The sequence below is a fragment of the Pteropus vampyrus genome, unplaced genomic scaffold, assembly GCF_000151845.1.
Source record: "Pteropus vampyrus isolate Shadow unplaced genomic scaffold, Pvam_2.0 Scaffold275, whole genome shotgun sequence".
Taxonomy (NCBI): Eukaryota; Metazoa; Chordata; class Mammalia; order Chiroptera; family Pteropodidae; genus Pteropus; species Pteropus vampyrus.
In genome coordinates this window covers 1,143,415-1,151,086 of record NW_011889056.1, presented here as the reverse complement: position 1 = coordinate 1,151,086, position 7,672 = coordinate 1,143,415, and the positions used below count along the sequence as shown (strand labels likewise).

The window sequence follows — 7,672 nt, the reverse complement described above, 5'->3', positions numbered from 1 at the left end:
GGCACAGAGATGGTTCAACATATGCAAATCGATTAATGGATACACTATATAAACAAGTTAAAAAACAAGAATTATATGATCATATCAATAGATGCAGAAAAAGCCTTCAACAAGATACAGCACCGATTTACGATCAAAACACTTAACAAAATTGGTATAGAAGGAAAGTACCTTAACATGATAAAAGCCATCTTAACAGACCCTCAGCTAACATACTTAATGGTGAAAAACTAAAAACCTTCCCTCTAGGAGCAGGAACGAGAAAAGGCTGTCCACTATCGCCACTGTTATTCAATATAACATTGGAAGTCCTAGTGAGTGCAATCAGACAAGAGAAAGATATAAAAGGCAACCAAATAAGAAACGAAGAAGTCAAAGTGTCACTATTTGTGGATGACATGATTCTCTGTATAGAAAACCCTAAAGACTCCACAAGAACACTACTAGAAACAACAAACAAATACGGTAAAGTTTCTGGATACAAAATCAATGTTCAAAATTCCATAGAGCCTCTCTGTCTGGTCGCAGCCATCAGGTAAGCCCAGATGGATGCTTACAAGTACATCCAGGAGCTATGGAGGAAGAAGCAGTCCGATGTTAAGCACTTTCTTCTCAGGGTGCGCTGCTGGCTGTACTGCCAGCTCTCTGTACCTCTCAGGCCCCCCGCCCCATCCGCCCCAATAAAATGCGCAGGCTGGGATACAAGGCCAAGCAAGATAATGTCATATATCGGATTCGTGTGCGCCATAGTGGCCGTAAACGTCCAGTTCCTAAGGGTGCGACCTACAGCAAGACTGTCCATCATGGTGTTAACCAGCTAAAGTTTGCTCGAAGTCTTGTCTCCAGTCTATTGCCAAGGAGCAAGCTGGACACTACTGTGGGGCTTTGAGAGTCCTGAATTCTTACTCGGTTGGTGAAGATTCCACATTCAAATTCTTTGAAGTTATCCTCATTGATCCATTTCATAAAGCTATCGCATGGAATCCTGACACCCAGTGGATCATCAAACAGTCCACAAGCACAGGGAGATGCAAGGGCCAACATATGTAGGCCGCAAGAGCCTTGGCCTTGGAAAGGACCACAAGTTCCACCATACTATTGATGGTTCTCGCTGTGCAGCTTGGAGAAGGTGCAATACTCTTCGGCTACTTTGTTACCGCTAATATGTTTGTAAAATTCTTTCCTAATAAATAATTTAGGACAGTCAAAAAATCCATAGCATTCCTATACCCTAATAATGAATTGTCAGAAAAAAAGTGGAAAAAATAATTCCTTTCACAATTGCAACAAAAAGAATAAAATACCTAGGAATAAATCTAATGAAACATGTGAAGGACCTATATGAAGAAAACTATTAGACCCTATTAAAAGAAAGTGAAGAAGAAACAAAGAAATGGAAAGATATTTTGTGTTCTTGGATTGGAAGAATCAACATAGTTAAAATGACCATATTATCTAAAGCATTATACAGATTTAAGGCATTCCTCATCAAAATCTCATCGGCATTTTTTAAAGAAATAGAACAAAAAATCATCAGATTTGTATGGAAGCACAAAAGACCCCGAATCGCCAAAGCCATCCTGAGAAAAGCGAATGAGGCTGGAGGCCTCACTCTGCCCGACTTCAAATTACACTACAAAGCAACAGTAACCAAAAAAGCATGGTATTGGCAGAAAAACAGATACAGACCAGTGGAACAGAATCAAGAGTCCAGAAGTAAACCCATGCTTATATGGGCAAATAATTTTCGACAAAAGAGCCAAAAGCATACAATGGAGAAAGGGAAGTCTCTTCAATAAATTTTGCTGGGAAAACTGGAAAGCCACCTGCAAAAGAATGAAACTAGACTGTTGGCTATCATCACACACCAAAATTAACTCAAAATGGATTAAGGACCTGAATATAAGACCTGAAACAATAAATCACATAGAAGAAAACATAGAAACTAAACTCTTGGACCTTGGACTTAAAGAAGATTTTATTAATTTGACATCAAAAGCAAGAGAAGTAAAAGCTAAAATAAATGAATGAGACTACATTAAACTAAAAAGCTTCTGTCCAGCAAAAGAAACCATTGACAAGGTAAAGAGACAACCATCTAAATGACAAAATATATTTGCAAGCGACACCTCCGAAAAGGGCCTAATATCCAAAATACACAAAGAACTCATACAACTCAATAACAACAACAACAAATGATCTAATCAAAAAATAAGCAGAGAACCTGAATACTTTTCCCTAGAAGACATGCAAATGGCCAACAAACATATGAAACGATGCTCAACAAACTTATGAAAAAATGCAAATCAGAACTATAATGAGGTACCATCTCACACCTGTTAGAATAGCTTTCATCAACAGGACAAGTCATAACAAGTGTTGAAGAGGATGCAGAGAAAAAGGAACCCTCATACACTGCTGGTGGGACTGCAGATTGGTACAGCCACTATGGAAAATAGTACGGAGGTTCCTCAAAAAACTAAGAATTGATCTACCATATGATCCAGCAATCCGAGCTGGATACTTACCCCACAGACTTGAAAACCCATGTCCATTAGCAGCATTATTCATGGTGGCCAGGACATGGAAGGAACCGAAGTGTCCTACAATAGATGATTGGCTAAAGAAGCTGTGGTACATATATACAATGGAATATTGTTCAGCCATAAGAGGTGAAATATTGTCATTTACAAAAACATGGATGGACCTCAAGATAATCATGCTAAGTGAAACAAGCCAGACAGAAAAAGTTGAAAATCGCATGATATCACTTATATGTGGGATATAAACCTAAAAGCAACAAATGAACAGCACAAACAAACAGAGACTCATGGACATGGACAATAGACTAGTGGTTACCAGAGGGTGGAGGGGAAGAGGGAGGGGGAAGTAGATGGTAAAAGGGGTCAAATGCATGGTGACAGAAAAAATCTAACTATGGGCAGTGAACACACAATCCAATATTTATATGTCTTACTGTTGAATTGTACACCTGAAACTTACTAGATTTTGTTAACCAATGTCACCATTTTAAAATTTTTTTGAAAAGAAAGAAATTGGTAAATACCAAGGGAAAATAAATAAATAAATACTAAACATGAATGTGCTCATTTCATCCTGAAATACACCAACGTTTGCATTGTGGTTATCTTTAGTAGTGAGATAATTGATATTTATTTTCTTTTCCCATATTTTTTTCTGCACATAAGAGCTACCATAGGAATGAACTGGCCATATTTTTTTTTCTATTTTTTCTATTTCAATCCAAGAATCTATTTTGAGCATGGATTATATTTGTAAGTAGAAAAAAATTAAGAAAGTTATTCAGTAATTGTTGTTCAGAAAAAAAACTTCTAATGAATTCCCAAGTGAACTACAGTGCTGAAGTTTTCATTACACTGTTCTATTCATTGGAGGCCAATCTTTCCTTTGAAAGTGCTTCTAATTGGCATCTTTCTTGCTGCAATTAAGAGGACATGATGAAGTCCCCAGAAGTCACCGAGCCTGGGGGCCCAGGCTAACAACTGCAGGGCCAGTGTGGCACAGCCCTGCCTGTTTTCATGACTTTGAGCTGCTTTCCAAAAGCAATCCTTTCTAACTTAGACACATAATGCTCATCCTACATGGAAATTCATTCCTCTAGAACGCAACTGATAGTTTGCTTCATCAGCATTTCATCAATATTATATGAGAAATGATTTTGTTCTTCTACCCTTTCCAAATACTCAAGTATACATGCGCATATGTGCATAAACACAAAAAAATATGTGTGCACGCAGCTAGATACTCAGGGGGTACTCAGCACATCCCAGCCTCTCCTTCCCATAGTGCCCACTCTAGCCCGTGTATCAGTTAAGGCCTTCACGTTTTTGAATCAAAGAAGATTTGTTTAGAATGTAATACATAGTTTTAAAAACACATTAGGCATAATATATAATGGCTGAGACTAAGAGGTGACAGAGCCTAATATCCAAATAAATTATAAATTCAAGAAAGATAATGGTTAAATCAACAAAGATCTTTTTTCCAGTTGTCAGATACTCACCATCTTTCTTGAATTCCTGAACTTTAAGTTAGTATAGCCACTTGAACTTGGATGTCCCATAGGCACCTAGAACCTAACTAGCCCCCAACTTGACCTCACGTTCTCCCCAGTCCCAAATGCTTCCTTCTATTTCATTTACTGTCTTGGTGAGAGATATTTCTGCAGCCTCCCACTCTTTCATCTCACCTCCCATCTAATCAATCCCCCTGAATCTGTTCTAGCCACCCTCCCTAGGCCACTTTAGGCAAGATTGCCATCATCTCTTACCTTACAGATTTGTAAACAATAATGTAAATGGAGCCACTTTAAAATGAAGCTGAGCTATCATGCCAGAGGAACTCAAAACTTTGGAATGTTAAAACAGGACAAAATAACGCTTGGACTGGGACTAGGGCAACCTTGAGTCCCAAATAACTATTTGCAAAGATACCATAAAAGCAGATATTATGACTACTGGACTAAAATTAAAACGTTGTTTAACATAAACATCACTATGTTATGTTATCTGCACCAACAGCAATGCCTTCCTTCTTTGGATGTAATTGTTCCCTTTCCCTTTCTCATAAATGTCCATTGCCTTTGTCTCTTACTCGGAATACTATTTGGGCTTCTGCCTAAATCAGTGAGTCCCAAATAGCTATTCTTATTTATCTCAAATAAATTTTTATTTGCCTCTCACTTTCAAAGGCCTTTTTATTTTAGGTTAACAGATTATTGGGCCCCTTCCCTCTGGGAATGCCCCACCCCCAGGCTGGGGAAAGTAGTGGGTTATCTTCACTTCACCTCTGAATCCCCTCACCCCGTACCCTCACAGAGTCCCTTGGCATAGGGCTGGGTCCATGCCTTGTCTTGCTCTGCCTGAGAGGAGATCTCCCTCCTCCTGAGGCACCCTTTCCTGCCAGACCCCTACCACACTGCCTGGGAGTAAGGAGAATCCCTGTCTTTGCCCCTCTCCCAAAGGCTGTATGTGCATGTGTATATATGTGTGTGTTTGTCCTGTCAAGAACATTCCCACTAGACTTGCCTTAAGTGGGAACTGAACCAAAGCAGAAATCAGGAAGGAATGGTGAACTAAATGGCATTTGAACTGTGCCTTAAAGGAAGAGTGACGGTTAAATAAATGGCAAAGATGGAAGAGGGCATTCTAAGCAAGGTTGCTGCTCAGGCCAAAAAAGATCTCAGTACTTTTTGCCTTTTAAAAGTCTTTATTATGGAAATTATACATCTGCACATAAGGAGAGTGAATAGTATTAAAAATACACACCTACCCTTCACCCAACTTCAACATTTGTTAACATTTCACTAGTTTGTTTTGAAAGGAGGGGAAGATTTAAGTGTGAGAGCATCAGGAGCTAATATTTCTTGAAGTGATAAAAGAAGGACCCACCTAAGCTTGTCCAAATAAAAAGGTACGTGGCCTTGAAGCATAAGGCATGTGTGTGGCTGGAAGGGGCTGTTGTCAGCAATAAGCTGCTACTGTTTTCGTCGCTGTCTCGCTCTCACTCCGTTCTCTCTGTCTCTGTAGCCTCATGGATTTAACTTAGCAGTCACCACACCTTCCCTTTGATCAACCTGGAGTTGCCATCTAAGTTTCCTGCAGGACCTCAAAATGGTGTCTCCCCTCACGACATACACTTCTCCAGGCTACAACATTTTCCAACTCTGAGAGCACAAAAGGACGTGCAGTCTGAGGTGGGAGAGGGCAACACGGAAGGACCCAGTACAACATCAAACTGTGGCTAATCCTTGCTGCCACTGATTTGGCACCCTGCACACCCGGTACTGGGTCAGGCACCACTGTCCACACAATCCTAACCACAGTCCCAGGAGATATGGAATGGTATTGCCCCATTTGATAGCAACATGAGCCTATCTTTGGGCAGACTAGACCATCACCAGGAATTTAATGGTCTGTAAACTCCTGGGCAGAGCTTCTAGTGGATTCTTCTCTGTCATCACCATCTTCTCTCAGTGACTTTATGGCCTTGGCACTGACCAAAGAGCAAGTAGAGCTGGGCACTAGGAAAAATGATCCGCATGGCTCTTGTTCTCCAAGATCTGCCTCTCCCACTGAGGAGTGCCCCTCTGGTGGCTCTGACGGCCTCTTTGCTATAGAAGATGGAGTTGTCATCTAGGTATGATTACGGAGGTAGGAGGGGCTGCGAATCGAAGAGGACAGGCAGGTTGGAAATAGCTGACACGGTGTTTTTCTATGTGTCAGTTAGGATGCTTTTTGGCCTTGATCTATAAAAAAATGTATTGTTGACTGAACATGAAGTCTAGAGGGATATGGTCATTGTGTTGGTTTAGTTGTACAATGAAGGGTTGTCAAGGACCCAGGCCCCGCTTCCTGACCTTTTTAACAGAATATGGGTGTTCCTAGGTTTGGTGTTGAGACAAATCTCTTCTCCCTATTAATAACTCGTAACCATTGTGTTAAGAAAAAAAAAAAGATATTTTGGTGCTTAATCTCCCAGGTTAATCTATGAGCTTCTTGAGGACAGAGACTGCATCTTATGCTTTTCTGTATCTCCAGTGCTATGCCCAGTGCGTGGTATACACGAGGTGCTCATTCATTCATTCATCCATTCAAGAATTATTTCCTGCTGAGTGCTATGATGAAGGAAAGTGCAGGGGTCCATGGCACTCAGCCTAGCCTGTGGGGTGGAAGTGGGGTCAGTAAATACTTTCTTGAGATAATTACATTTGACATGAGTCCCTGAATCACAGAGGCCTTGGATCAGTAGAATATTGAAGGTCTTCTTTCTATTAGCAACTAGCATTTGAAGATATGCTAAAGTTCATGGTAGTTTCATTACCGCTAGGTGCTAGGGTGACAGAGATTAATAAGAATTCTTGCCTTCAAGGAGCCTCCAGGCCAGTCAGGGATATGGACAAATCATTTCAGTACTAGATGATGAATAAGCACATGGGGCCATCATGGAGAGGCACCTCCTCAAGCATGGCAAGTCAGGTTTCAGGAGAGGCAGTCTGCACAGGCTGCCAGGGGAAAGTGACCCTTTAACCAATGGAAGGATGAGGAGGAGTCGCCTGGCCCAGAGGTGCAACATAGGGCAGATGAGAAATGCCTTAGTGAGGATGGTGAGCAGGTTGGAGATGGAGCAGGTTACAGGTTTCCGGTGCTGTTGCTGCTGCTTTGGTTTGCATTGCTGTGCTACAAATGATCGCTAGGTCATTTTCAGTGATGTAGGTTTCTGGGCTGGCTCTGCCTTTCCACCCATTCATATTACTTATTTTGGACTTAAGAGCTCCTTGTATTTCTATCCCTGGTAATCTTTAGCCAGAGAAATGGCTGCCTTTATGTTTTCTTTGGGTCGTCTCATGACCTTCTTCCTGCCAGCATTCACGTCTCTGACAGTGTTCCAGATATTGAATGTAATTGTCCACGAAGGGACAGCAAAACTTCCCAGAAATTCTGCATTTTGGAAAGCCTTTGGATTTGTTCCAATCTCTCTGACCACAGAAAGGGGGATGGTAAGATTCTAATGCATGCAGAACCATGAAGCAGCCCTCAGAAGGAGAAATGGAGCCATAGGTGTGCAGTGAGATGACCAACTGTCACCTTGTGAAGGGCCAGGTTAGTCCTAGTGGACCCCACTTTGCCCT

The 7,672-nt window shown here is 41.2% G+C and overlaps 1 pseudogene; it reads left to right on the top strand.

Annotated features, from left to right (window-relative positions):
* The first annotated feature begins 516 nt into the window (after positions 1–516).
* LOC105302535 lies at positions 517–1,163 on the top strand (annotated as a pseudogene).
* The last annotated feature ends 6,509 nt before the right edge of the window (positions 1,164–7,672 follow it).